This window comes from Danio rerio, chromosome 4 (genome assembly GCF_049306965.1).
Source record: "Danio rerio strain Tuebingen ecotype United States chromosome 4, GRCz12tu, whole genome shotgun sequence".
NCBI classification, from domain to species: Eukaryota; Metazoa; Chordata; class Actinopteri; order Cypriniformes; family Danionidae; genus Danio; species Danio rerio.
Genome location: NC_133179.1, coordinates 51,240,001 through 51,259,410, shown reverse-complemented (window position 1 = coordinate 51,259,410; position 19,410 = coordinate 51,240,001). Strand labels below are relative to the sequence as shown.

The following is a 19,410-nucleotide window of genomic DNA, read 5'->3' as shown; positions in this document are numbered from 1 at the left end:
TTCGAAAAGCTTACAGCACCTGGTATTCCCAGGCGGTCTCCCATCCAAGTACTAACCAGGCCCGACCCTGCTTTACTTCCGAGTTCAGATGAGATCGGGCATTTCCAGGGTGGTATGGCCGTAAGCGAAAGAGGMTGTCAAGCGTTGGCTATTTAAATCAGCTGCCARATGAAGCACTTCGAAAAGCTTACAGCACCTGGTATTCCCAGGCGGTCTCCCATCCAAGTACTAACCAGGCCCGACCCTGCTTTACTTCCGAGTTCAGATGAGATCGGGCATTTCCAGGGTGGTATGGCCGTAAGCGAAAGAGGMTGTCAAGCGTTGGCTATTTAAATCAGCTGCCARATGAAGCACTTCGAAAAGCTTACAGCACCTGGTATTCCCAGGCGGTCTCCCATCCAAGTACTAACCAGGCCCGACCCTGCTTTACTTCCGAGTTCAGATGAGATCGGGCATTTCCAGGGTGGTATGGCCGTAAGCRAAAGAGGMTGTCAAGCGTTGGCTATTTAAATCAGCTGCCARATGAAGCACTTCGAAAAGCTTACAGCACCTGGTATTCCCAGGCRGTCTCCCATCCAAGTACTAACCAGGCCCGACCCTGCTTTACTTCCGAGTTCAGATGAGATCGGGCATTTCCAGGGTGGTATGGCCGTAAGCGAAAGAGGMTGTCAAGCGTTGGCTATTTAAATCAGCTGCCARATGAAGCACTTCGAAAAGCTTACAGCACCTGGTATTCCCAGGCGGTCTCCCATCCAAGTACTAACCAGGCCCGACCCTGCTTTACTTCCGAGTTCAGATGAGATCGGGCATTTCCAGGGTGGTATGGCCGTAAGCGAAAGAGGMTGTCAAGCGTTGGCTATTTAAATCAGCTGCCARATGAAGCACTTCGAAAAGCTTACAGCACCTGGTATTCCCAGGCGGTCTCCCATCCAAGTACTAACCAGGCCCGACCCTGCTTTACTTCCGAGTTCAGATGAGATCGGGCATTTCCAGGGTGGTATGGCCGTAAGCGAAAGAGGMTGTCAAGCGTTGGCTATTTAAATCAGCTGCCARATGAAGCACTTCGAAAAGCTTACAGCACCTGGTATTCCCAGGCGGTCTCCCATCCAAGTACTAACCAGGCCCGRCCCTGCTTWACTTCCGAGTTCAGATGAGATCGGGCATTTCCAGGGTGGTATGGCCGTAAGCGAAAGAGGMTGTCAAGCGTTGGCTATTTAAATCAGCTGCCARATGAAGCACTTCGAAAAGCTTACAGCACCTGGTATTCCCAGGCGGTCTCCCATCCAAGTACTAACCAGGCCCGACCCTGCTTTACTTCCGAGTTCAGATGAGATCGGGCATTTCCAGGGTGGTATGGCCGTAAGCGAAAGAGGMTGTCAAGCGTTGGCTATTTAAATCAGCTGCCARATGAAGCACTTCGAAAAGCTTACAGCACCTGGTATTCCCAGGCGGTCTCCCATCCAAGTACTAACCAGGCCCGACCCTGCTTTACTTCCGAGTTCAGATGAGATCGGGCATTTCCAGGGTGGTATGGCCGTAAGCRAAAGAGGMTGTCAAGCGTTGGCTATTTAAATCAGCTGCCARATGAAGCACTTCGAAAAGCTTACAGCACCTGKTATTCCCAGGCGGTCTCCCATCCAAGTACTAACCAGGCCCGACCCTGCTTTACTTCCGAGTTCAGATGAGATCGGGCATTTCCAGGGTGGTATGGCCGTAAGCGAAAGASGMTGTCAAGCGTTGGCTATTTAAATCAGCTGCCARATGAAGCACTTCGAAAAGCTTACAGCACCTGGTATTCCCAGGCGGTCTCCCATCCAAGTACTAACCAGGCCCGACCCTGCTTTACTTCCGAGTTCAGATGGGATCGGGCATTTCCAGGGTGGTATGGCCGTAAGCGAAAGAGGAGGTCAAGCGTTGGCTATTTAAATCAGCTGCCAAATGAAGCACTTCGAAAAGCTTACAGCACCTGGTATTCCCAGGCGGTCTCCCATCCAAGTACTAACCAGGCCCGACCCTGCTTTACTTCCGAGTTCAGATGAGATCGGGCATTTCCAGGGTGGTATGGCCGTAAGCGAAAGAGGMKGTCAAGCGTTGGCTATTTAAATCAGCTGCCARATGAAGCACTTCGAAAAGCTTACAGCACCTGGTATTCCCAGGCGGTCTCCCATCCAAGTACTAACCAGGCCCGACCCTGCTTTACTTCMGAGTTCAGATGAGATCGGGCATTTCCAGGGTGGTATGGCCGTAAGCGAAAGAGGMTGTCAAGCGTTGGCTATTTAAATCAGCTGCCARATGAAGCACTTCGAAAAGCTTACAGCACCTGGTATTCCCAGGCGGTCTCCCATCCAAGTACTAACCAGGCCCGACCCTGCTTTACTTCCGAGTTCAGATGAGATCGGGCATTTCCAGGGTGGTATGGCCGTAAGCGAAAGAGGMTGTCAAGCGTTGGCTATTTAAATCAGCTGCCARATGAAGCACTTCGAAAAGCTTACAGCACCTGGTATTCCCAGGCGGTCTCCCATCCAAGTACTAACCAGGCCCGACCCTGCTTTACTTCCGAGTTCAGATGAGATCGGGCATTTCCAGGGTGGTATGGCCGTAAGCGAAAGAGGMKGTCAAGCGTTGGCTATTTAAATCAGCTGCCARATGAAGCACTTCGAAAAGCTTAYAGCACCTGGTATTCCCAGGCGGTCTCCCATCCAAGTACTAACCAGGCCCGACCCTGCTTTACTTCCGAGTTCAGATGAGATCGGGCATTTCCAGGGTGGTATGGCCGTAAGCGAAAGAGGMKGTCAAGCGTTGGCTATTTAAATCAGCTGCCARATGAAGCACTTCGAAAAGCTTACAGCACCTGGTATTCCCAGGCGGTCTCCCATCCAAGTACTAASCAGGCCCGACCCTGCTTTACTTCCGAGTTCAGATGAGATCGGGCATTTCCAGGGTGGTATGGCCGTAAGCGAAAGAGGMKGTCAAGCGTTGGCTATTTAAATCAGCTGCCARATGAAGCACTTCGAAAAGCTTACAGCACCTGGTATTCCCAGGCGGTCTCCCATCCAAGTACTAACCAGGCCCGACCCTGCTTTACTTCCGAGTTCAGATGARATCGGGCATTTCCAGGGTGGTATGGCCGTAAGCGAAAGAGGMTGTCAAGCGTTGGCTATTTAAATCAGCTGCCARATGAAGCACTTCGAAAAGCTTACAGCACCTGGTATTCCCAGGCGGTCTCCCWTCCAAGTACTAACCAGGCCCGACCCTGCTTTACTTCYGAGTTCAGATGAGATCGGGCATTTCCAGGGTGGTATGGCCGTAAGCGAAAGAGGMTGTCAAGCGTTGGCTATTTAAATCAGCTGCCARATGAAGCACTTCGAAAAGCTTACAGCACCTGGTATTCCCAGGCGGTCTCCCATCCAAGTACTAACCAGGCCCGACCCTGCTTTACTTCCGAGTTCAGATGAGATCGGGCATTTCCAGGGTGGTATGGCCGTAAGCGAAAGAGGMTGTCAAGCGTTGGCTATTTAAATCAGCTGCCARATGAAGCACTTCGAAAAGCTTACAGCACCTGGTATTCCCAGGCGGTCTCCCATCCAAGTACTAACCAGGCCCGACCCTGCTTTACTTCCGAGTTCAGATGAGATCGGGCATTTCCASGGTGGTATGGCCGTAAGCGAAAGAGGMKGTCAAGCGTTGGCTATTTAAATCAGCTGCCARATGAAGCACTTCGAAAAGCTTACAGCACCTGGTATTCCCAGGCGGTCTCCCATCCAAGTACTAACCAGGCCCGACCCTGCTTTACTTCCGAGTTCAGATGAGATCGGGCATTTCCAGGGTGGTATGGCCGTAAGCGAAAGAGGMTGTCAAGCGTTGGCTATTTAAATCAGCTGCCARATGAAGCACTTCGAAAAGCTTACAGCACCTGGTATTCCCAGGCGGTCTCCCATCCAAGTACTAACCAGGCCCGACCCTGCTTTACTTCCGAGTTCAGATGAGATCGGGCATTTCCAGGGTGGTATGGCCGTAAGCGAAAGAGGMTGTCAAGCGTTGGCTATTTAAATCAGCTGCCARATGAAGCACTTCGAAAAGCTTACAGCACCTGGTATTCCCAGGCGGTCTCCCATCCAAGTACTAACCAGGCCCGACCCTGCTTTACTTCCGAGTTCAGATGAGATCGGGCATTTCCAGGGTGGTATGGCCGTAAGCGAAAGAGGMTGTCAAGCGTTGGCTATTTAAATCAGCTGCCARATGAAGCACTTCGAAAAGCTTACAGCACCTGGTATTCCCAGGCGGTCTCCCATCCAAGTACTAACCAGGCCCGACCCTGCTTTACTTCCGAGTTCAGATGAGATCGGGCATTTCCAGGGTGGTATGGCCGTAAGCGAAAGAGGMTGTCAAGCGTTGGCTATTTAAATCAGCTGCCARATGAAGCACTTCGAAAAGCTTACAGCACCTGGTATTCCCAGGCGGTCTCCCATCCAAGTACTAACCAGGCCCGACCCTGCTTTACTTCCGAGTTCAGATGAGATCGGGCATTTCCAGGGTGGTATGGCCGTAAGCGAAAGAGGMTGTCAAGCGTTGGCTATTTAAATCAGCTGCCARATGAAGCACTTCGAAAAGCTTACAGCACCTGGTATTCCCAGGCGGTCTCCCATCCAAGTACTAACCAGGCCCGACCCTGCTTTACTTCCGAGTTCAGATGAGATCGGGCATTTCCAGGGTGGTATGGCCGTAAGCGAAAGAGGMTGTCAAGCGTTGGCTATTTAAATCAGCTGCCARATGAAGCACTTCGAAAAGCTTACAGCACCTGGTATTCCCAGGCGGTCTCCCATCCAAGTACTAACCAGGCCCGACCCTGCTTTACTTCCGAGTTCAGATGAGATCGGGCATTTCCAGGGTGGTATGGCCGTAAGCGAAAGAGGMTGTCAAGCGTTGGCTATTTAAATCAGCTGCCARATGAAGCACTTCGAAAAGCTTACAGCACCTGGTATTCCCAGGCGGTCTCCCATCCAAGTACTAACCAGGCCCGACCCTGCTTTACTTCCGAGTTCAGATGAGATCGGGCATTTCCAGGGTGGTATGGCCGTAAGCGAAAGAGGMTGTCAAGCGTTGGCTATTTAAATCAGCTGCCARATGAAGCACTTCGAAAAGCTTACAGCACCTGGTATTCCCAGGCGGTCTCCCATCCAAGTACTAACCAGGCCCGACCCTGCTTTACTTCCGAGTTCAGATGAGATCGGGCATTTCCAGGGTGGTATGGCCGTAAGCGAAAGAGGMTGTCAAGCGTTGGCTATTTAAATCAGCTGCCARATGAAGCACTTCGAAAAGCTTACAGCACCTGGTATTCCCAGGCGGTCTCCCATCCAAGTACTAACCAGGCCCGACCCTGCTTWACTTCCGAGTTCAGATGAGATCGGGCATTTCCAGGGTGGTATGGCCGTAAGCGAAAGAGGMTGTCAAGCGTTGGCTATTTAAATCAGCTGCCARATGAAGCACTTCGAAAAGCTTACAGCACCTGGTATTCCCAGGCGGTCTCCCATCCAAGTACTAACCAGGCCCGACCCTGCTTTACTTCCGAGTTCAGATGAGATCGGGCATTTCCAGGGTGGTATGGCCGTAAGCGAAAGAGGMTGTCAAGCGTTGGCTATTTAAATCAGCTGCCARATGAAGCACTTCGAAAAGCTTACARCACCTGGTATTCCCAGGCGGTCTCCCATCCAAGTACTAACCAGGCCCGACCCTGCTTTACTTCCGAGTTCAGATGAGATCGGGCATTTCCAGGGTGGTATGGCCGTAAGCRAAAGAGGMTGTCAAGCGTTGGCTATTTAAATCAGCTGCCARATGAAGCACTTCGAAAAGCTTACAGCACCTGKTATTCCCAGGCGGTCTCCCATCCAAGTACTAACCAGGCCCGACCCTGCTTTACTTCCGAGTTCAGATGAGATCGGGCATTTCCAGGGTGGTATGGCCGTAAGCGAAAGACGRCTGTCAAGCGTTGGCTATTTAAATCAGCTGCCARATGAAGCACTTCGAAAAGCTTACAGCACCTGGTATTCCCAGGCGGTCTCCCATCCAAGTACTAACCAGGCCCGACCCTGCTTTACTTCCGAGTTCAGATGRGATCGGGCATTTCCAGGGTGGTATGGCCGTAAGCGAAAGAGGAGGTCAAGCGTTGGCTATTTAAATCAGCTGCCAAATGAAGCACTTCGAAAAGCTTACAGCACCTGGTATTCCCAGGCGGTCTCCCATCCAAGTACTAACCAGGCCCGACCCTGCTTTACTTCCGAGTTCAGATGAGATCGGGCATTTCCAGGGTGGTATGGCCGTAAGCGAAAGAGGMKGTCAAGCGTTGGCTATTTAAATCAGCTGCCARATGAAGCACTTCGAAAAGCTTACAGCACCTGGTATTCCCAGGCGGTCTCCCATCCAAGTACTAACCAGGCCCGACCCTGCTTTACTTCMGAGTTCAGATGAGATCGGGCATTTCCAGGGTGGTATGGCCGTAAGCGAAAGAGGMTGTCAAGCGTTGGCTATTTAAATCAGCTGCCARATGAAGCACTTCGAAAAGCTTACAGCACCTGGTATTCCCAGGCGGTCTCCCATCCAAGTACTAACCAGGCCCGACCCTGCTTTACTTCCGAGTTCAGATGAGATCGGGCATTTCCAGGGTGGTATGGCCGTAAGCGAAAGAGGMTGTCAAGCGTTGGCTATTTAAATCAGCTGCCARATGAAGCACTTCGAAAAGCTTACAGCACCTGGTATTCCCAGGCGGTCTCCCATCCAAGTACTAACCAGGCCCGACCCTGCTTTACTTCCGAGTTCAGATGAGATCGGGCATTTCCAGGGTGGTATGGCCGTAAGCGAAAGAGGAGGTCAAGCGTTGGCTATTTAAATCAGCTGCCARATGAAGCACTTCGAAAAGCTTAYAGCACCTGGTATTCCCAGGCGGTCTCCCATCCAAGTACTAACCAGGCCCGACCCTGCTTTACTTCCGAGTTCAGATGAGATCGGGCATTTCCAGGGTGGTATGGCCGTAAGCGAAAGAGGAGGTCAAGCGTTGGCTATTTAAATCAGCTGCCARATGAAGCACTTCGAAAAGCTTACAGCACCTGGTATTCCCAGGCGGTCTCCCATCCAAGTACTAASCAGGCCCGACCCTGCTTTACTTCCGAGTTCAGATGAGATCGGGCATTTCCAGGGTGGTATGGCCGTAAGCGAAAGAGGAKGTCAAGCGTTGGCTATTTAAATCAGCTGCCARATGAAGCACTTCGAAAAGCTTACAGCACCTGGTATTCCCAGGCGGTCTCCCATCCAAGTACTAACCAGGCCCGACCCTGCTTTACTTCCGAGTTCAGATGAGATCGGGCATTTCCAGGGTGGTATGGCCGTAAGCGAAAGAGGATGTCAAGCGTTGGCTATTTAAATCAGCTGCCARATGAAGCACTTCGAAAAGCTTACAGCACCTGGTATTCCCAGGCGGTCTCCCWTCCAAGTACTAACCAGGCCCGACCCTGCTTTACTTCYGAGTTCAGATGAGATCGGGCATTTCCAGGGTGGTATGGCCGTAAGCGAAAGAGGATGTCAAGCGTTGGCTATTTAAATCAGCTGCCAAATGAAGCACTTCGAAAAGCTTACAGCACCTGGTATTCCCAGGCGGTCTCCCATCCAAGTACTAACCAGGCCCGACCCTGCTTTACTTCCGAGTTCAGATGAGATCGGGCATTTCCAGGGTGGTATGGCCGTAAGCGAAAGAGGATGTCAAGCGTTGGCTATTTAAATCAGCTGCCAAATGAAGCACTTCGAAAAGCTTACAGCACCTGGTATTCCCAGGCGGTCTCCCATCCAAGTACTAACCAGGCCCGACCCTGCTTTACTTCCGAGTTCAGATGAGATCGGGCATTTCCAGGGTGGTATGGCCGTAAGCGAAAGAGGAGGTCAAGCGTTGGCTATTTAAATCAGCTGCCAAATGAAGCACTTCGAAAAGCTTACAGCACCTGGTATTCCCAGGCGGTCTCCCATCCAAGTACTAACCAGGCCCGACCCTGCTTTACTTCCGAGTTCAGATGAGATCGGGCATTTCCAGGGTGGTATGGCCGTAAGCGAAAGAGGATGTCAAGCGTTGGCTATTTAAATCAGCTGCCAAATGAAGCACTTCGAAAAGCTTACAGCACCTGGTATTCCCAGGCGGTCTCCCATCCAAGTACTAACCAGGCCCGACCCTGCTTTACTTCCGAGTTCAGATGAGATCGGGCATTTCCAGGGTGGTATGGCCGTAAGCGAAAGAGGATGTCAAGCGTTGGCTATTTAAATCAGCTGCCAAATGAAGCACTTCGAAAAGCTTACAGCACCTGGTATTCCCAGGCGGTCTCCCATCCAAGTACTAACCAGGCCCGACCCTGCTTTACTTCCGAGTTCAGATGAGATCGGGCATTTCCAGGGTGGTATGGCCGTAAGCGAAAGAGGATGTCAAGCGTTGGCTATTTAAATCAGCTGCCAAATGAAGCACTTCGAAAACCTTACAGCACCTGGTATTCCCAGGCGGTCTCCCATCCAAGTACTAACCAGGCCCGACCCTGCTTTACTTCCGAGTTCAGATGAGATCGGGCATTTCCAGGGTGGTATGGCCGTAAGCGAAAGAGGATGTCAAGCGTTGGCTATTTAAATCAGCTGCCAAATGAAGCACTTCGAAAAGCTTACAGCACCTGGTATTCCCAGGCGGTCTCCCATCCAAGTACTAACCAGGCCCGACCCTGCTTTACTTCCGAGTTCAGATGAGATCGGGCATTTCCAGGGTGGTATGGCCGTAAGCGAAAGAGGATGTCAAGCGTTGGCTATTTAAATCAGCTGCCAAATGAAGCACTTCGAAAAGCTTACAGCACCTGGTATTCCCAGGCGGTCTCCCATCCAAGTACTAACCAGGCCCGACCCTGCTTTACTTCCGAGTTCAGATGAGATCGGGCATTTCCAGGGTGGTATGGCCGTAAGCGAAAGAGGAGGTCAAGCGTTGGCTATTTAAATCAGCTGCCAAATGAAGCACTTCGAAAAGCTTATAGCACCTGGTATTCCCAGGCGGTCTCCCATCCAAGTACTAACCAGGCCCGACCCTGCTTTACTTCCGAGTTCAGATGAGATCGGGCATTTCCAGGGTGGTATGGCCGTAAGCGAAAGAGGAGGTCAAGCGTTGGCTATTTAAATCAGCTGCCAAATGAAGCACTTCGAAAAGCTTACAGCACCTGGTATTCCCAGGCGGTCTCCCATCCAAGTACTAAGCAGGCCCGACCCTGCTTTACTTCCGAGTTCAGATGAGATCGGGCATTTCCAGGGTGGTATGGCCGTAAGCGAAAGAGGAGGTCAAGCGTTGGCTATTTAAATCAGCTGCCAAATGAAGCACTTCGAAAAGCTTACAGCACCTGGTATTCCCAGGCGGTCTCCCATCCAAGTACTAACCAGGCCCGACCCTGCTTTACTTCCGAGTTCAGATGAGATCGGGCATTTCCAGGGTGGTATGGCCGTAAGCGAAAGAGGATGTCAAGCGTTGGCTATTTAAATCAGCTGCCAAATGAAGCACTTCGAAAAGCTTACAGCACCTGGTATTCCCAGGCGGTCTCCCTTCCAAGTACTAACCAGGCCCGACCCTGCTTTACTTCTGAGTTCAGATGAGATCGGGCATTTCCAGGGTGGTATGGCCGTAAGCGAAAGAGGATGTCAAGCGTTGGCTATTTAAATCAGCTGCCAAATGAAGCACTTCGAAAAGCTTACAGCACCTGGTATTCCCAGGCGGTCTCCCATCCAAGTACTAACCAGGCCCGACCCTGCTTTACTTCCGAGTTCAGATGAGATCGGGCATTTCCAGGGTGGTATGGCCGTAAGCGAAAGAGGATGTCAAGCGTTGGCTATTTAAATCAGCTGCCAAATGAAGCACTTCGAAAAGCTTACAGCACCTGGTATTCCCAGGCGGTCTCCCATCCAAGTACTAACCAGGCCCGACCCTGCTTTACTTCCGAGTTCAGATGAGATCGGGCATTTCCAGGGTGGTATGGCCGTAAGCGAAAGAGGAGGTCAAGCGTTGGCTATTTAAATCAGCTGCCAAATGAAGCACTTCGAAAAGCTTACAGCACCTGGTATTCCCAGGCGGTCTCCCATCCAAGTACTAACCAGGCCCGACCCTGCTTTACTTCCGAGTTCAGATGAGATCGGGCATTTCCAGGGTGGTATGGCCGTAAGCGAAAGAGGATGTCAAGCGTTGGCTATTTAAATCAGCTGCCAAATGAAGCACTTCGAAAAGCTTACAGCACCTGGTATTCCCAGGCGGTCTCCCATCCAAGTACTAACCAGGCCCGACCCTGCTTTACTTCCGAGTTCAGATGAGATCGGGCATTTCCAGGGTGGTATGGCCGTAAGCGAAAGAGGATGTCAAGCGTTGGCTATTTAAATCAGCTGCCAAATGAAGCACTTCGAAAAGCTTACAGCACCTGGTATTCCCAGGCGGTCTCCCATCCAAGTACTAACCAGGCCCGACCCTGCTTTACTTCCGAGTTCAGATGAGATCGGGCATTTCCAGGGTGGTATGGCCGTAAGCGAAAGAGGATGTCAAGCGTTGGCTATTTAAATCAGCTGCCAAATGAAGCACTTCGAAAACCTTACAGCACCTGGTATTCCCAGGCGGTCTCCCATCCAAGTACTAACCAGGCCCGACCCTGCTTTACTTCCGAGTTCAGATGAGATCGGGCATTTCCAGGGTGGTATGGCCGTAAGCGAAAGAGGATGTCAAGCGTTGGCTATTTAAATCAGCTGCCAAATGAAGCACTTCGAAAAGCTTACAGCACCTGGTATTCCCAGGCGGTCTCCCATCCAAGTACTAACCAGGCCCGACCCTGCTTTACTTCCGAGTTCAGATGAGATCGGGCATTTCCAGGGTGGTATGGCCGTAAGCGAAAGAGGATGTCAAGCGTTGGCTATTTAAATCAGCTGCCAAATGAAGCACTTCGAAAAGCTTACAGCACCTGGTATTCCCAGGCGGTCTCCCATCCAAGTACTAACCAGGCCCGACCCTGCTTTACTTCCGAGTTCAGATGAGATCGGGCATTTCTTTTTTTTTATTTTTTTAAGCGGGAGGCTGTCAAGCGTTGGCTATTTAAATCAGCTGCCAAATCAGTACTTCCAAACATACCTGCCATTCCCAGGCGTATTCCCATTAAGTAGTCCACCAGGCCCGACCCTGCTTTACTTCCGAGTTCAAATGAGATGGGCATTTCCAGGGTGGTATGGCCGTAAGCGAGAATTTGTCAAGCGTTGTTTATTTAAATCTTCTGCCAATGAAGCACTTCGAAAAGCTTACAGCACCTGGTATTCCCAGGCGGTCTCCCATCCAAGTACTAACCAGGCCCGACCCTGCTTTACTTCCGAGTTCAGATGAGATCGGGCATTTCCAGGGTGGTATGGCCGTAAGCGAAAGAGGATGTCAAGCGTTGGCTATTTAAAACAGCTGCCAGATGAAGCACTTCAAAAAGCTTACAGCACCTGGTATTCCCAGGCGGCTCCCATCCAACACTAACCAGGCCCGACCCTGCTTTACTTCCGAGTTCAGATGAGATCGGGCATTTCCAGGGTGGTATGGCCGTAAGCGAAAGAGGCTGTCAAGCGTTGGCTATTTAAATCAGCTGCCAGATGAAGCACTTCGAAAAGCTTACAGCACCTGGTATTCCCAGGCGGTCTCCCATCCAAGTACTAACCAGGCCCGACCCTGCTTTACTTCCGAGTTCAGATGAGATCGGGCATTTCCAGGGTGGTATGGCCGTAAGCGAAAGAGGCTGTCAAGCGTTGGCTATTTAAATCAGCTGCCAGATGAAGCACTTCGAAAAGCTTACAGCACCTGGTATTCCCAGGCGGTCTCCCATCCAAGTACTAACCAGGCCGACCCTGCTTTATTTGCCATTCATGCATTCGGGCATTTCCAGGGTATTATGGCCAGCGAAATAGGCTGTCAAGCGTTGGCTATTTAAATCAGCTGCCAAATGAAGCATTTCGAAAAGCTTACAGCATCTCCCTGGCTTTCCCAGGCGGTCTCCCATCCAAGTACTAACCAGGCCCGACCCTTGTTACTTCCCATTTATATAATCGGGCATTTCCAGGGTGGTATTTAAGCGAAAGAGGCTGTCAAGCGTTGGCTATTTAAATCAGCTGCCAATGAAGCACTTTAAAGTTTTACAGCACCTGGTATTCCCAGGCTGATTAGCCATTCAATTAACCTAAGCCCTCCTTCTTCACTTACCAAGTTCAGATGAGATCGCATTTCCAGGGTGGATGGCCGTAAGCGAAAGAGGCTGTCAAGCGTTGGCTATTTAAATCAGCTGCCAAATGAAGCACTTCGAAAAGCTTACAGCACCTGGTATTCCCAGGCGGTCTCCCATCCAAGTACTAACCAGGCCCGACCCTGCTTTACTTCCGAGTTCAGATGAGATCGTTTCATTTCCAGGGTGGTATGGCCGTAAGCGAAAGAGGCTGTCAAGCGTTGGCTATTTAAATCAGCTGCCAGATAAAGCACTTCGAAAAGCTTACAGCACCTGGTATTCCCAGGCGGTCTCCCATCCAAGTACTAACCAGGCCCGACCCTGCTTTACTTCCTGTTCAGATGAGTCTGCATTTCAAGGGTGGTATGGCCGTAAGCGAAAGTGGCATGCTCTGAAATTTTGGTGTTCTAAATCAGCTTCCTTTTATAAGCACTTCGTAAAGCTTACATCACCTGGTATTCCCAGGCGGTCTCCCATACAAGTACTAACCAGGCCCGACCCTGCTTTACTTCCGAGTTCAGATGAGATCGGGCATTTCCAGGGTGGTATGGCCGTAAGCGAAAGAGGCTGTCAAGCGTTGGCTATTTAAATCAGCTGCCAGATGAAGCACTTCGAAAAGCTTACAGCACCTGGTATTCCCAGGCGGTCTCCCATCCAAGTACTAACCAGGCCCGACCCTGCTTTACTTCCGAGTTCAGATGAGATCGGGCATTTCCATAGGGTATGGCTTCTTTTTTAAAGAGGACTGTATTTGCTATTTAAATCAGCTGCCAGATGAAGCACTTCAAGCTTACAGCACCTGGTATTCCCAGGCGGTCTCCCATCCAAGTACTAACCAGGCCCGACCCTGCTTCACTTCCGAGTTCAGATGAGATCGGGCATTTCCAGGGTGGTATGGCCGTAAGCGAAGAGGCTGTCAAGCGTTGGCTATTTAAATCAGCTGCCAATGAAGCACTTCGAAAAGCTTACAGCACCTGGTATTCCCAGGCGGTCTTCCCATCCAAGTACTAACCAGGCCCGACCCTGCTTTACTTCCAAGTTCATATCAGATCGGGCATTTCCTGTGGTATTTCCTAAGCAAAGATGTTCTCAAGCGTTGGCTATTTAAATCAGCTGCCAGATGAAGCACTTCAAAACCCACCTGTATTCCCAGGCGGTCTCCCATTGAAGTACTAACCAGGCCCGGCCTGCTTTACTTCCGAGTTCAGATGAGATCGGGCATTTCAGGGTGGTATGGCCGTAAGCGAAAGAGGCTGTCAAGCGTTGGCTATTTAAATCAGCTGCCAGATGAAGCACTTCGAACAGCTTACAGCACCTGGTATTCCCAGGCGGTCTCCCATCCAATTACTAACCAGGCCCTTTTGCTTTACTTCCAAGTTCATGAGATCTCCATTTCCAGGGTGGTATGGCCGTAAGCGAAAGAGGCTGTCAAGCGTTGGCTATTTAAATCAGCTGCCAGATGAAGCTCTTCGAAAAGCTTACAGCACCTGTTATTCCCAGGCGGTCTCCCATCCAAGTACTAACGAGGCCCGATCCCTGCTTTACTTCCGAGTTCAGATGAGATCGGGCATTTCCAGGGGCATGGCTCGTAAGCGAAAGAGGCTGTCAAGCGTTGGCTATTTAAATCAGCTGCCAGATGAAGCACTTCGAAAAGCTTACAGCACCTGGTATTCCCAGGCGGTCTCCCATCCAAGTACTAACCAGGCCCGACCCTGCTTTACTTCCAAGTTCAGATGAGATCGGGCATTTCCAGGGTGGTATGGCCGTAAGCTAAAATAAAATGTTTTCATTGGCTTTTAAATCAGCTGCCAAATGAAGCACTTCGAAAAGCTTACAGCACCTGGTATTCCCAGGCGGTCTCCCATCCAAGTACTAACCAGGCCCGACCCTGCTTTACTTCCGAGTTCAGATGAGATCGGGCATTTCCAGGGTGGTATGGCCGTAAGCGAAAGAGGCTGTCAGCGTTGGCTATTTTAATTAGCTGCCAGATGAAGCACTTCGAAAAGCTTACAGCACCTGGTATTCCCACGGTCTCCCATCAAGTACTAACCAGGCCCGACCCTGCTTTACTTCCGAGTTCAGATGAGATCGGGCATTTCCAGGGTGGTATGGCCGTAAGCGAAAGAGGCTGTCAAGCGTTGGCTATTTAAATCAGCTGCCAGATGAAGCACTTCAGCTTACAGCACCTGGTATTCCCAGGCGGTCTCCCATCCAAGTACTAACCAGGCCCGACCCTGCTTCACTTCCGAGTTCAGATGAGTCGGGCATTTCCAGGGTGGTATGGCCGTAAGCGAAAGAGGCTGTCAAGCGTTGGCTATTTAAATCAGCTGCCAGATGAAGCACTTCGAAAAGCTTACAGCACCTGGTATTCCCAGGCGGTCTCCCATCCAAGTACTAACCAGGCCCGACCCTGCTTTACTTCCGAGTTCAGATGAGATCGGGCATTTCCAGGGTGGTATGGCCGTAAGCGAAAGAGGCTGTCAAGCGTTGGCTATTTAAATCAGCTGCCAGATGAAGCACTTCGAAAAGCTTACAGCACCTGGTATTCCCAGGCGGTCTCCCATCCAAGTACTAACCAGGCCCGACCCTGCTTTACTTCCGAGTTCAGATGAGATCGGGCATTTCCAGGGTGGTATGGCCGTAAGCGAAAGAGCTGTCAAGCGTTGGCTATTTAAATCAGCTGCCAGATGAAGCACTTCGAAAAGCTTACAGCACCTGGTATTCCCAGGCGGTCTCCCATCCAAGTACTAACCAGGCCCGACCCTGCTTTACTTCCGAGTTCAGATGAGATCGGGCATTTCCAGGGTGGTATGGCCGTAAGCGAAAGAGGCTGTCAAGCGTTGGCTATTTAAATCAGCTGCCAGATGAAGCACTTCGAAAAGCTTACAGCACCTGGTATTCCCAGGCGGTCTCCCATCCAAGTACTAACCAGGCCCTCCCTGCTTTACTTCCAGTTCAGATGATCGGGATTTCCAGGGTGGTATGGCCGTAAGCGAAAGAGGCTGTCAAGCGTTGGCTATTTAAATCAGCTGCCAGATGAAGCACTTCGAAAAGCTTACAGCACCTGGCATTCCCAGGCGGTCCCCATCCAAGTACTAACCAGGCCCGACCCTGCTTTACTTCCGAGTTCAGATGAGATCGGGCATTTCCAGGGTGGTATGGCCGTAAGCGAAAGAGGCTGTCAAGCGTTGGCTATTTAAATCAGCTGCCAGATGAAGCACTTCGAAAAGCTTACAGCACCTGGTATTCCCAGGCGGTCTCCCCATCCAAGTATAACCAGGCCCGACCCTGCTTTACTTCCGAGTTCAGATGAGATCGGGCATTTCCAGGGTGGTATGGCCGTAAGCGAAAGAGGCTGTCAAGCGTTGGCTATTTAAATCAGCTGCCAGATGAAGCACTTCAAAAGCTTACAGCACCTGGTATTCCCAGGCGGTCTCCCATCCAAGTACTAACCAGGCCCGACCCTGCTTTACTTCCGAGTTCAGATGAGATCGGGCATTTCCAGGGTGGTATGGCCGTAAGCGAAAGAGCTGTCAAGCGTTGGCTATTTAAATCAGCTGCCAAATGAAGCACTTCGAAAAGCTTACAGCACCTGGTATTCCCAGGCGGTCTCCCATCCAAGTACTAACCAGGCCCGACCCTGCTTTACTTCCGAGTTCAGATGAGATCGGGCATTTCCAGGGTGGTATGGCCGTAAGCGAAAGAGGCTGTCAAGCGTTGGCTATTTAAATCAGCTGCCAGATGAAGCACTTCGAAAAGCTTACAGCACCTGGTATTCCCAGGCGGTCTCCCATCCAAGTACTAACCAGGCCCGACCCTGCTTTACTTCCGAGTTCAGATGAGATCGGGCATTTCCAGGGTGGTATGGCCGTAAGCGAAAGAGGCTGTCAAGCGTTGGCTATTTAAATCAGCTGCCAGATGAAGCACTTCGAAAAGCTTACAGCACCTGGTATTCCCAGGCGGTCTCCCATCCAAGTACTAACCAGGCCCGACCCTGCTTTACTTCCGAGTTCAGATGAGATCGGGCATTTCCAGGGTGGTATGGCCGTAAGCGAAAGAGGCTGTCAAGCGTTGGCTATTTAAATCAGCTGCCAGATGAAGCACTTCGAAAAGCTTACAGCACCTGGTATTCCCAGGCGGTCTCCCATCCAAGTACTAACCAGGCCCGACCCTGCTTTACTTCCGAGTTCAGATGAGATCGGGCATTTCCAGGGTGGTATGGCCGTAAGCGAAAGAGGCTGTCAAGCGTTGGCTATTTAAATCAGCTGCCAGATGAAGCACTTCGAAAAGCTTACAGCACCTGGTATTCCCAGGCGGTCTCCCATCCAAGTACTAACCAGGCCCGACCCTGCTTTACTTCCGAGTTCAGATGAGATCGGGCATTTCCAGGGTGGTATGGCCGTAAGCGAAAGAGGCTGTCAAGCGTTGGCTATTTAAATCAGCTGCCAGATGAAGCACTTCGAAAAGCTTACAGCACCTGGTATTCCCAGGCGGTCTCCCATCCAAGTACTAACCAGGCCCGACCCTGCTTTACTTCCGAGTTCAGATGAGATCGGGCATTTCCAGGGTGGTATGGCCGTAAGCGAAAGAGGCTGTCAAGCGTTGGCTATTTAAATCAGCTGCCAGATGAAGCACTTCGAAAAGCTTACAGCACCTGGTATTCCCAGGCGGTCTCCCATCCAAGTACTAACCAGGCCCGACCCTGCTTTACTTCCGAGTTCAGATGAGATCGGGCATTTCCAGGGTGGTATGGCCGTAAGCGAAAGAGGCTGTCAAGCGTTGGCTATTTAAATCAGCTGCCAGATGAAGCACTTCGAAAAGCTTACAGCACCTGGTATTCCCAGGCGGTCTCCCATCCAAGTACTAACCAGGCCCGACCCTGCTTTACTTCCGAGTTCAGATGAGATCGGGCATTTCCAGGGTGGTATGGCCGTAAGCGAAAGAGGAGGTCAAGCGTTGGCTATTTAAATCAGCTGCCAAATGAAGCACTTCGAAAAGCTTACAGCACCTGGTATTCCCAGGCGGTCTCCCATCCAAGTACTAACCAGGCCCGACCCTGCTTTACTTCCGAGTTCAGATGAGATCGGGCATTTCCAGGGTGGTATGGCCGTAAGCGAAAGAGGATGTCAAGCGTTGGCTATTTAAATCAGCTGCCAAATGAAGCACTTCGAAAAGCTTACAGCACCTGGTATTCCCAGGCGGTCTCCCATCCAAGTACTAACCAGGCCCGACCCTGCTTTACTTCCGAGTTCAGATGAGATCGGGCATTTCCAGGGTGGTATGGCCGTAAGCGAAAGAGGATGTCAAGCGTTGGCTATTTAAATCAGCTGCCAAATGAAGCACTTCGAAAAGCTTACAGCACCTGGTATTCCCAGGCGGTCTCCCATCCAAGTACTAACCAGGCCCGACCCTGCTTTACTTCCGAGTTCAGATGAGATCGGGCATTTCCAGGGTGGTATGGCCGTAAGCGAAAGAGGATGTCAAGCGTTGGCTATTTAAATCAGCTGCCAAATGAAGCACTTCGAAAAGCTTACAGCACCTGGTATTCCCAGGCGGTCTCCCATCCAAGTACTAACCAGGCCCGACCCTGCTTTACTTCCGAGTTCAGATGAGATCGGGCATTTCCAGGGTGGTATGGCCGTAAGCGAAAGAGGATGTCAAGCGTTGGCTATTTAAATCAGCTGCCAAATGAAGCACTTCGAAAAGCTTACAGCACCTGGTATTCCCAGGCGGTCTCCCATCCAAGTACTAACCAGGCCCGACCCTGCTTTACTTCCGAGTTCAGATGAGATCGGGCATTTCCAGGGTGGTATGGCCGTAAGCGAAAGAGGATGTCAAGCGTTGGCTATTTAAATCAGCTGCCAAATGAAGCACTTCGAAAAGCTTACAGCACCTGGTATTCCCAGGCGGTCTCCCATCCAAGTACTAACCAGGCCCGACCCTGCTTTACTTCCGAGTTCAGATGAGATCGGGCATTTCCAGGGTGGTATGGCCGTAAGCGAAAGAGGATGTCAAGCGTTGGCTATTTAAATCAGCTGCCAAATGAAGCACTTCGAAAAGCTTACAGCACCTGGTATTCCCAGGCGGTCTCCCATCCAAGTACTAACCAGGCCCGACCCTGCTTTACTTCCGAGTTCAGATGAGATCGGGCATTTCCAGGGTGGTATGGCCGTAAGCGAAAGAGGAGGTCAAGCGTTGGCTATTTAAATCAGCTGCCAAATGAAGCACTTCGAAAAGCTTACAGCACCTGGTATTCCCAGGCGGTCTCCCATCCAAGTACTAACCAGGCCCGACCCTGCTTTACTTCCGAGTTCAGATGAGATCGGGCATTTCCAGGGTGGTATGGCCGTAAGCGAAAGAGGATGTCAAGCGTTGGCTATTTAAATCAGCTGCCAAATGAAGCACTTCGAAAAGCTTACAGCACCTGGTATTCCCAGGCGGTCTCCCATCCAAGTACTAACCAGGCCCGACCCTGCTTTACTTCCGAGTTCAGATGAGATCGGGCATTTCCAGGGTGGTATGGCCGTAAGCGAAAGAGGATGTCAAGCGTTGGCTATTTAAATCAGCTGCCAAATGAAGCACTTCGAAAAGCTTACAGCACCTGGTATTCCCAGGCGGTCTCCCATCCAAGTACTAACCAGGCCCGACCCTGCTTTACTTCCGAGTTCAGATGAGATCGGGCATTTCCAGGGTGGTATGGCCGTAAGCGAAAGAGGCTGTCAAGCGTTGGCTATTTAAATCAGCTGCCAAATGAAGCACTTCGAAAAGCTTACAGCACCTGGTATTCCCAGGCGGTTCCCATCCAAGTACTAACCAGGCCCGACCCTGCTTTACTTCCGAGTTCAGATGAGATCGGGCATTTCCAGGGTGGTATGGCCGTAAGCGAAAGAGGATGTCAAGCGTTGGCTATTTAAATCAGCTGCCAAATGAAGCACTTCGAAAAGCTTACAGCACCTGGTATTCCCAGGCGGTCTCCCATCCAAGTACTAACCAGGCCCGACCCTGCTTTACTTCCGAGTTCAGATGAGATCGGGCATTTCCAGGGTGGTATGGCCGTAAGCGAAAGAGGATGTCAAGCGTTGGCTATTTAAATCAGCTGCCAAATGAAGCACTTCGAAAAGCTTACAGC

The 19,410-nt window shown here is 51.0% G+C and overlaps 1 protein-coding gene, 99 non-coding genes and 5 pseudogenes across 100 annotated transcripts in view; all 105 read right to left on the bottom strand.

The window, feature by feature from the left end:
• LOC137490826 (tripartite motif-containing protein 14-like) overlaps positions 1 to 19,410 on the bottom strand; it is a 262,825-nt gene that overhangs the window by 165,769 nt on the left and 77,646 nt on the right. The gene's annotated exons all lie outside the window — the stretch shown is intronic.
• On the bottom strand, positions 8 to 126 carry LOC137492300 (5S ribosomal RNA). The gene has a single exon (XR_011012273.1). It is a non-coding gene; the product is annotated as a 5S ribosomal RNA (ribosomal RNA).
• Positions 185 to 303, bottom strand: LOC141382475 (5S ribosomal RNA). The gene has a single exon (XR_012403407.1). It is a non-coding gene; the product is annotated as a 5S ribosomal RNA (ribosomal RNA).
• On the bottom strand, positions 362 to 480 carry LOC137492298 (5S ribosomal RNA). The gene has a single exon (XR_011012271.1). It is a non-coding gene; the product is annotated as a 5S ribosomal RNA (ribosomal RNA).
• On the bottom strand, positions 539 to 657 carry LOC141383331 (5S ribosomal RNA). The gene has a single exon (XR_012404345.1). It is a non-coding gene; the product is annotated as a 5S ribosomal RNA (ribosomal RNA).
• LOC137492296 (5S ribosomal RNA) lies at positions 716 to 834 on the bottom strand. The gene has a single exon (XR_011012269.1). It is a non-coding gene; the product is annotated as a 5S ribosomal RNA (ribosomal RNA).
• LOC137492295 (5S ribosomal RNA) lies at positions 893 to 1,011 on the bottom strand. Its single transcript, XR_011012268.1, has one exon. It is a non-coding gene; the product is annotated as a 5S ribosomal RNA (ribosomal RNA).
• Positions 1,070 to 1,188, bottom strand: LOC137492294 (5S ribosomal RNA). The gene has a single exon (XR_011012267.2). It is a non-coding gene; the product is annotated as a 5S ribosomal RNA (ribosomal RNA).
• LOC137494153 (5S ribosomal RNA) lies at positions 1,247 to 1,365 on the bottom strand. Its single transcript, XR_012403406.1, has one exon. It is a non-coding gene; the product is annotated as a 5S ribosomal RNA (ribosomal RNA).
• Positions 1,424 to 1,542, bottom strand: LOC137493967 (5S ribosomal RNA). The gene has a single exon (XR_011013942.2). It is a non-coding gene; the product is annotated as a 5S ribosomal RNA (ribosomal RNA).
• Positions 1,601 to 1,719, bottom strand: LOC141383304 (5S ribosomal RNA). Its single transcript, XR_012404317.1, has one exon. It is a non-coding gene; the product is annotated as a 5S ribosomal RNA (ribosomal RNA).
• LOC137492291 (5S ribosomal RNA) lies at positions 1,778 to 1,896 on the bottom strand. The gene has a single exon (XR_011012264.2). It is a non-coding gene; the product is annotated as a 5S ribosomal RNA (ribosomal RNA).
• On the bottom strand, positions 1,955 to 2,073 carry LOC137492290 (5S ribosomal RNA). The gene has a single exon (XR_011012263.1). It is a non-coding gene; the product is annotated as a 5S ribosomal RNA (ribosomal RNA).
• LOC141383410 (5S ribosomal RNA) lies at positions 2,132 to 2,250 on the bottom strand. Its single transcript, XR_012404427.1, has one exon. It is a non-coding gene; the product is annotated as a 5S ribosomal RNA (ribosomal RNA).
• Positions 2,309 to 2,427, bottom strand: LOC137492288 (5S ribosomal RNA). Its single transcript, XR_011012261.1, has one exon. It is a non-coding gene; the product is annotated as a 5S ribosomal RNA (ribosomal RNA).
• LOC137492287 (5S ribosomal RNA) lies at positions 2,486 to 2,604 on the bottom strand. The gene has a single exon (XR_011012260.1). It is a non-coding gene; the product is annotated as a 5S ribosomal RNA (ribosomal RNA).
• On the bottom strand, positions 2,663 to 2,781 carry LOC141383368 (5S ribosomal RNA). Its single transcript, XR_012404385.1, has one exon. It is a non-coding gene; the product is annotated as a 5S ribosomal RNA (ribosomal RNA).
• On the bottom strand, positions 2,840 to 2,958 carry LOC141383370 (5S ribosomal RNA). The gene has a single exon (XR_012404387.1). It is a non-coding gene; the product is annotated as a 5S ribosomal RNA (ribosomal RNA).
• LOC141383311 (5S ribosomal RNA) lies at positions 3,017 to 3,135 on the bottom strand. The gene has a single exon (XR_012404323.1). It is a non-coding gene; the product is annotated as a 5S ribosomal RNA (ribosomal RNA).
• Positions 3,194 to 3,312, bottom strand: LOC141383586 (5S ribosomal RNA). The gene has a single exon (XR_012404611.1). It is a non-coding gene; the product is annotated as a 5S ribosomal RNA (ribosomal RNA).
• LOC137492281 (5S ribosomal RNA) lies at positions 3,371 to 3,489 on the bottom strand. The gene has a single exon (XR_011012253.1). It is a non-coding gene; the product is annotated as a 5S ribosomal RNA (ribosomal RNA).
• LOC141383391 (5S ribosomal RNA) lies at positions 3,548 to 3,666 on the bottom strand. The gene has a single exon (XR_012404408.1). It is a non-coding gene; the product is annotated as a 5S ribosomal RNA (ribosomal RNA).
• LOC137492280 (5S ribosomal RNA) lies at positions 3,725 to 3,843 on the bottom strand. The gene has a single exon (XR_011012252.1). It is a non-coding gene; the product is annotated as a 5S ribosomal RNA (ribosomal RNA).
• On the bottom strand, positions 3,902 to 4,020 carry LOC137493826 (5S ribosomal RNA). Its single transcript, XR_011013800.2, has one exon. It is a non-coding gene; the product is annotated as a 5S ribosomal RNA (ribosomal RNA).
• On the bottom strand, positions 4,079 to 4,197 carry LOC137492279 (5S ribosomal RNA). The gene has a single exon (XR_011012251.1). It is a non-coding gene; the product is annotated as a 5S ribosomal RNA (ribosomal RNA).
• On the bottom strand, positions 4,256 to 4,374 carry LOC137492278 (5S ribosomal RNA). The gene has a single exon (XR_011012250.1). It is a non-coding gene; the product is annotated as a 5S ribosomal RNA (ribosomal RNA).
• LOC137493734 (5S ribosomal RNA) lies at positions 4,433 to 4,551 on the bottom strand. Its single transcript, XR_011013709.2, has one exon. It is a non-coding gene; the product is annotated as a 5S ribosomal RNA (ribosomal RNA).
• LOC137492277 (5S ribosomal RNA) lies at positions 4,610 to 4,728 on the bottom strand. The gene has a single exon (XR_011012249.1). It is a non-coding gene; the product is annotated as a 5S ribosomal RNA (ribosomal RNA).
• Positions 4,787 to 4,905, bottom strand: LOC137492276 (5S ribosomal RNA). The gene has a single exon (XR_011012248.1). It is a non-coding gene; the product is annotated as a 5S ribosomal RNA (ribosomal RNA).
• Positions 4,964 to 5,082, bottom strand: LOC137492275 (5S ribosomal RNA). Its single transcript, XR_011012247.1, has one exon. It is a non-coding gene; the product is annotated as a 5S ribosomal RNA (ribosomal RNA).
• LOC137492274 (5S ribosomal RNA) lies at positions 5,141 to 5,259 on the bottom strand. The gene has a single exon (XR_011012246.1). It is a non-coding gene; the product is annotated as a 5S ribosomal RNA (ribosomal RNA).
• On the bottom strand, positions 5,318 to 5,436 carry LOC141384027 (5S ribosomal RNA). Its single transcript, XR_012405075.1, has one exon. It is a non-coding gene; the product is annotated as a 5S ribosomal RNA (ribosomal RNA).
• On the bottom strand, positions 5,495 to 5,613 carry LOC137492272 (5S ribosomal RNA). The gene has a single exon (XR_011012244.1). It is a non-coding gene; the product is annotated as a 5S ribosomal RNA (ribosomal RNA).
• Positions 5,672 to 5,790, bottom strand: LOC141383284 (5S ribosomal RNA). The gene has a single exon (XR_012404292.1). It is a non-coding gene; the product is annotated as a 5S ribosomal RNA (ribosomal RNA).
• On the bottom strand, positions 5,849 to 5,967 carry LOC141383303 (5S ribosomal RNA). The gene has a single exon (XR_012404316.1). It is a non-coding gene; the product is annotated as a 5S ribosomal RNA (ribosomal RNA).
• LOC137493833 (5S ribosomal RNA) lies at positions 6,027 to 6,145 on the bottom strand. The gene has a single exon (XR_011013807.2). It is a non-coding gene; the product is annotated as a 5S ribosomal RNA (ribosomal RNA).
• LOC137492270 (5S ribosomal RNA) lies at positions 6,204 to 6,322 on the bottom strand. Its single transcript, XR_011012242.1, has one exon. It is a non-coding gene; the product is annotated as a 5S ribosomal RNA (ribosomal RNA).
• Positions 6,381 to 6,499, bottom strand: LOC141383409 (5S ribosomal RNA). The gene has a single exon (XR_012404426.1). It is a non-coding gene; the product is annotated as a 5S ribosomal RNA (ribosomal RNA).
• On the bottom strand, positions 6,558 to 6,676 carry LOC137493645 (5S ribosomal RNA). Its single transcript, XR_011013620.2, has one exon. It is a non-coding gene; the product is annotated as a 5S ribosomal RNA (ribosomal RNA).
• LOC137492268 (5S ribosomal RNA) lies at positions 6,735 to 6,853 on the bottom strand. The gene has a single exon (XR_011012240.1). It is a non-coding gene; the product is annotated as a 5S ribosomal RNA (ribosomal RNA).
• On the bottom strand, positions 6,912 to 7,030 carry LOC141383367 (5S ribosomal RNA). Its single transcript, XR_012404384.1, has one exon. It is a non-coding gene; the product is annotated as a 5S ribosomal RNA (ribosomal RNA).
• On the bottom strand, positions 7,089 to 7,207 carry LOC141383369 (5S ribosomal RNA). Its single transcript, XR_012404386.1, has one exon. It is a non-coding gene; the product is annotated as a 5S ribosomal RNA (ribosomal RNA).
• Positions 7,266 to 7,384, bottom strand: LOC137492265 (5S ribosomal RNA). Its single transcript, XR_011012237.1, has one exon. It is a non-coding gene; the product is annotated as a 5S ribosomal RNA (ribosomal RNA).
• LOC141383585 (5S ribosomal RNA) lies at positions 7,443 to 7,561 on the bottom strand. Its single transcript, XR_012404610.1, has one exon. It is a non-coding gene; the product is annotated as a 5S ribosomal RNA (ribosomal RNA).
• LOC141382474 (5S ribosomal RNA) lies at positions 7,620 to 7,738 on the bottom strand. Its single transcript, XR_012403405.1, has one exon. It is a non-coding gene; the product is annotated as a 5S ribosomal RNA (ribosomal RNA).
• On the bottom strand, positions 7,797 to 7,915 carry LOC137492263 (5S ribosomal RNA). Its single transcript, XR_011012235.1, has one exon. It is a non-coding gene; the product is annotated as a 5S ribosomal RNA (ribosomal RNA).
• LOC137493543 (5S ribosomal RNA) lies at positions 7,974 to 8,092 on the bottom strand. The gene has a single exon (XR_011013516.2). It is a non-coding gene; the product is annotated as a 5S ribosomal RNA (ribosomal RNA).
• Positions 8,151 to 8,269, bottom strand: LOC141382473 (5S ribosomal RNA). Its single transcript, XR_012403403.1, has one exon. It is a non-coding gene; the product is annotated as a 5S ribosomal RNA (ribosomal RNA).
• Positions 8,328 to 8,446, bottom strand: LOC141382472 (5S ribosomal RNA). Its single transcript, XR_012403402.1, has one exon. It is a non-coding gene; the product is annotated as a 5S ribosomal RNA (ribosomal RNA).
• Positions 8,505 to 8,623, bottom strand: LOC141383613 (5S ribosomal RNA). Its single transcript, XR_012404638.1, has one exon. It is a non-coding gene; the product is annotated as a 5S ribosomal RNA (ribosomal RNA).
• On the bottom strand, positions 8,682 to 8,800 carry LOC141382471 (5S ribosomal RNA). The gene has a single exon (XR_012403401.1). It is a non-coding gene; the product is annotated as a 5S ribosomal RNA (ribosomal RNA).
• Positions 8,859 to 8,977, bottom strand: LOC141382470 (5S ribosomal RNA). Its single transcript, XR_012403400.1, has one exon. It is a non-coding gene; the product is annotated as a 5S ribosomal RNA (ribosomal RNA).
• Positions 9,036 to 9,154, bottom strand: LOC141383594 (5S ribosomal RNA). The gene has a single exon (XR_012404619.1). It is a non-coding gene; the product is annotated as a 5S ribosomal RNA (ribosomal RNA).
• LOC141383595 (5S ribosomal RNA) lies at positions 9,213 to 9,331 on the bottom strand. Its single transcript, XR_012404620.1, has one exon. It is a non-coding gene; the product is annotated as a 5S ribosomal RNA (ribosomal RNA).
• Positions 9,390 to 9,508, bottom strand: LOC141382469 (5S ribosomal RNA). Its single transcript, XR_012403399.1, has one exon. It is a non-coding gene; the product is annotated as a 5S ribosomal RNA (ribosomal RNA).
• Positions 9,567 to 9,685, bottom strand: LOC141383801 (5S ribosomal RNA). The gene has a single exon (XR_012404848.1). It is a non-coding gene; the product is annotated as a 5S ribosomal RNA (ribosomal RNA).
• On the bottom strand, positions 9,744 to 9,862 carry LOC141382468 (5S ribosomal RNA). Its single transcript, XR_012403398.1, has one exon. It is a non-coding gene; the product is annotated as a 5S ribosomal RNA (ribosomal RNA).
• LOC141382467 (5S ribosomal RNA) lies at positions 9,921 to 10,039 on the bottom strand. The gene has a single exon (XR_012403397.1). It is a non-coding gene; the product is annotated as a 5S ribosomal RNA (ribosomal RNA).
• Positions 10,098 to 10,216, bottom strand: LOC141382466 (5S ribosomal RNA). The gene has a single exon (XR_012403396.1). It is a non-coding gene; the product is annotated as a 5S ribosomal RNA (ribosomal RNA).
• LOC141382465 (5S ribosomal RNA) lies at positions 10,275 to 10,393 on the bottom strand. The gene has a single exon (XR_012403395.1). It is a non-coding gene; the product is annotated as a 5S ribosomal RNA (ribosomal RNA).
• On the bottom strand, positions 10,452 to 10,570 carry LOC141382464 (5S ribosomal RNA). Its single transcript, XR_012403394.1, has one exon. It is a non-coding gene; the product is annotated as a 5S ribosomal RNA (ribosomal RNA).
• On the bottom strand, positions 10,629 to 10,747 carry LOC141383612 (5S ribosomal RNA). The gene has a single exon (XR_012404637.1). It is a non-coding gene; the product is annotated as a 5S ribosomal RNA (ribosomal RNA).
• LOC141382463 (5S ribosomal RNA) lies at positions 10,806 to 10,924 on the bottom strand. The gene has a single exon (XR_012403393.1). It is a non-coding gene; the product is annotated as a 5S ribosomal RNA (ribosomal RNA).
• On the bottom strand, positions 11,323 to 11,441 carry LOC141382462 (5S ribosomal RNA). Its single transcript, XR_012403392.1, has one exon. It is a non-coding gene; the product is annotated as a 5S ribosomal RNA (ribosomal RNA).
• On the bottom strand, positions 11,500 to 11,616 carry LOC141383924 (5S ribosomal RNA). The gene has a single exon (XR_012404993.1). It is a non-coding gene; the product is annotated as a 5S ribosomal RNA (ribosomal RNA).
• Positions 11,675 to 11,793, bottom strand: LOC141382461 (5S ribosomal RNA). The gene has a single exon (XR_012403391.1). It is a non-coding gene; the product is annotated as a 5S ribosomal RNA (ribosomal RNA).
• Positions 12,365 to 12,484, bottom strand: LOC141383892 (5S ribosomal RNA). The gene has a single exon (XR_012404951.1). It is a non-coding gene; the product is annotated as a 5S ribosomal RNA (ribosomal RNA).
• On the bottom strand, positions 12,543 to 12,658 carry LOC141383942 (5S ribosomal RNA; annotated as a pseudogene).
• On the bottom strand, positions 12,722 to 12,840 carry LOC141383794 (5S ribosomal RNA). Its single transcript, XR_012404834.1, has one exon. It is a non-coding gene; the product is annotated as a 5S ribosomal RNA (ribosomal RNA).
• Positions 12,899 to 13,016, bottom strand: LOC141383944 (5S ribosomal RNA; annotated as a pseudogene).
• On the bottom strand, positions 13,069 to 13,187 carry LOC141382942 (5S ribosomal RNA). The gene has a single exon (XR_012403904.1). It is a non-coding gene; the product is annotated as a 5S ribosomal RNA (ribosomal RNA).
• On the bottom strand, positions 13,409 to 13,526 carry LOC141383952 (5S ribosomal RNA; annotated as a pseudogene).
• Positions 13,757 to 13,875, bottom strand: LOC141383945 (5S ribosomal RNA; annotated as a pseudogene).
• Positions 13,934 to 14,052, bottom strand: LOC141383564 (5S ribosomal RNA). The gene has a single exon (XR_012404588.1). It is a non-coding gene; the product is annotated as a 5S ribosomal RNA (ribosomal RNA).
• Positions 14,110 to 14,228, bottom strand: LOC141382460 (5S ribosomal RNA). Its single transcript, XR_012403390.1, has one exon. It is a non-coding gene; the product is annotated as a 5S ribosomal RNA (ribosomal RNA).
• LOC141383898 (5S ribosomal RNA) lies at positions 14,286 to 14,401 on the bottom strand. Its single transcript, XR_012404959.1, has one exon. It is a non-coding gene; the product is annotated as a 5S ribosomal RNA (ribosomal RNA).
• On the bottom strand, positions 14,456 to 14,573 carry LOC141383859 (5S ribosomal RNA). The gene has a single exon (XR_012404916.1). It is a non-coding gene; the product is annotated as a 5S ribosomal RNA (ribosomal RNA).
• On the bottom strand, positions 14,632 to 14,750 carry LOC141382459 (5S ribosomal RNA). The gene has a single exon (XR_012403389.1). It is a non-coding gene; the product is annotated as a 5S ribosomal RNA (ribosomal RNA).
• LOC141382458 (5S ribosomal RNA) lies at positions 14,809 to 14,927 on the bottom strand. Its single transcript, XR_012403388.1, has one exon. It is a non-coding gene; the product is annotated as a 5S ribosomal RNA (ribosomal RNA).
• LOC141382457 (5S ribosomal RNA) lies at positions 14,985 to 15,103 on the bottom strand. Its single transcript, XR_012403387.1, has one exon. It is a non-coding gene; the product is annotated as a 5S ribosomal RNA (ribosomal RNA).
• On the bottom strand, positions 15,162 to 15,275 carry LOC141383949 (5S ribosomal RNA; annotated as a pseudogene).
• Positions 15,334 to 15,451, bottom strand: LOC141383829 (5S ribosomal RNA). Its single transcript, XR_012404883.1, has one exon. It is a non-coding gene; the product is annotated as a 5S ribosomal RNA (ribosomal RNA).
• Positions 15,510 to 15,628, bottom strand: LOC141383905 (5S ribosomal RNA). Its single transcript, XR_012404971.1, has one exon. It is a non-coding gene; the product is annotated as a 5S ribosomal RNA (ribosomal RNA).
• On the bottom strand, positions 15,686 to 15,804 carry LOC141382456 (5S ribosomal RNA). The gene has a single exon (XR_012403386.1). It is a non-coding gene; the product is annotated as a 5S ribosomal RNA (ribosomal RNA).
• LOC141382455 (5S ribosomal RNA) lies at positions 15,862 to 15,980 on the bottom strand. The gene has a single exon (XR_012403385.1). It is a non-coding gene; the product is annotated as a 5S ribosomal RNA (ribosomal RNA).
• On the bottom strand, positions 16,039 to 16,157 carry LOC141382454 (5S ribosomal RNA). The gene has a single exon (XR_012403384.1). It is a non-coding gene; the product is annotated as a 5S ribosomal RNA (ribosomal RNA).
• On the bottom strand, positions 16,216 to 16,334 carry LOC141382453 (5S ribosomal RNA). Its single transcript, XR_012403383.1, has one exon. It is a non-coding gene; the product is annotated as a 5S ribosomal RNA (ribosomal RNA).
• Positions 16,393 to 16,511, bottom strand: LOC141382452 (5S ribosomal RNA). Its single transcript, XR_012403382.1, has one exon. It is a non-coding gene; the product is annotated as a 5S ribosomal RNA (ribosomal RNA).
• On the bottom strand, positions 16,570 to 16,688 carry LOC141382451 (5S ribosomal RNA). Its single transcript, XR_012403381.1, has one exon. It is a non-coding gene; the product is annotated as a 5S ribosomal RNA (ribosomal RNA).
• On the bottom strand, positions 16,747 to 16,865 carry LOC141382450 (5S ribosomal RNA). Its single transcript, XR_012403380.1, has one exon. It is a non-coding gene; the product is annotated as a 5S ribosomal RNA (ribosomal RNA).
• LOC141382449 (5S ribosomal RNA) lies at positions 16,924 to 17,042 on the bottom strand. Its single transcript, XR_012403379.1, has one exon. It is a non-coding gene; the product is annotated as a 5S ribosomal RNA (ribosomal RNA).
• On the bottom strand, positions 17,101 to 17,219 carry LOC141382448 (5S ribosomal RNA). The gene has a single exon (XR_012403378.1). It is a non-coding gene; the product is annotated as a 5S ribosomal RNA (ribosomal RNA).
• On the bottom strand, positions 17,278 to 17,396 carry LOC141382447 (5S ribosomal RNA). Its single transcript, XR_012403377.1, has one exon. It is a non-coding gene; the product is annotated as a 5S ribosomal RNA (ribosomal RNA).
• Positions 17,455 to 17,573, bottom strand: LOC141382446 (5S ribosomal RNA). Its single transcript, XR_012403376.1, has one exon. It is a non-coding gene; the product is annotated as a 5S ribosomal RNA (ribosomal RNA).
• LOC141382445 (5S ribosomal RNA) lies at positions 17,632 to 17,750 on the bottom strand. The gene has a single exon (XR_012403375.1). It is a non-coding gene; the product is annotated as a 5S ribosomal RNA (ribosomal RNA).
• Positions 17,809 to 17,927, bottom strand: LOC141382444 (5S ribosomal RNA). Its single transcript, XR_012403374.1, has one exon. It is a non-coding gene; the product is annotated as a 5S ribosomal RNA (ribosomal RNA).
• Positions 17,986 to 18,104, bottom strand: LOC141382443 (5S ribosomal RNA). Its single transcript, XR_012403373.1, has one exon. It is a non-coding gene; the product is annotated as a 5S ribosomal RNA (ribosomal RNA).
• Positions 18,163 to 18,281, bottom strand: LOC141382442 (5S ribosomal RNA). The gene has a single exon (XR_012403372.1). It is a non-coding gene; the product is annotated as a 5S ribosomal RNA (ribosomal RNA).
• On the bottom strand, positions 18,340 to 18,458 carry LOC141382441 (5S ribosomal RNA). Its single transcript, XR_012403371.1, has one exon. It is a non-coding gene; the product is annotated as a 5S ribosomal RNA (ribosomal RNA).
• On the bottom strand, positions 18,517 to 18,635 carry LOC141382440 (5S ribosomal RNA). The gene has a single exon (XR_012403370.1). It is a non-coding gene; the product is annotated as a 5S ribosomal RNA (ribosomal RNA).
• On the bottom strand, positions 18,694 to 18,812 carry LOC141382439 (5S ribosomal RNA). Its single transcript, XR_012403369.1, has one exon. It is a non-coding gene; the product is annotated as a 5S ribosomal RNA (ribosomal RNA).
• LOC141382438 (5S ribosomal RNA) lies at positions 18,871 to 18,989 on the bottom strand. The gene has a single exon (XR_012403368.1). It is a non-coding gene; the product is annotated as a 5S ribosomal RNA (ribosomal RNA).
• LOC141383816 (5S ribosomal RNA) lies at positions 19,048 to 19,165 on the bottom strand. The gene has a single exon (XR_012404867.1). It is a non-coding gene; the product is annotated as a 5S ribosomal RNA (ribosomal RNA).
• LOC141382437 (5S ribosomal RNA) lies at positions 19,224 to 19,342 on the bottom strand. Its single transcript, XR_012403367.1, has one exon. It is a non-coding gene; the product is annotated as a 5S ribosomal RNA (ribosomal RNA).
• Positions 19,401 to 19,410, bottom strand: part of LOC137492217 (5S ribosomal RNA) — a 119-nt gene continuing 109 nt past the window's right edge. Inside the window, exon 1 of the ribosomal RNA XR_011012189.1 lies at positions 19,401 to 19,410. This exon is cut by the window's right edge and continues 109 nt beyond it. This is a non-coding gene — a ribosomal RNA (5S ribosomal RNA).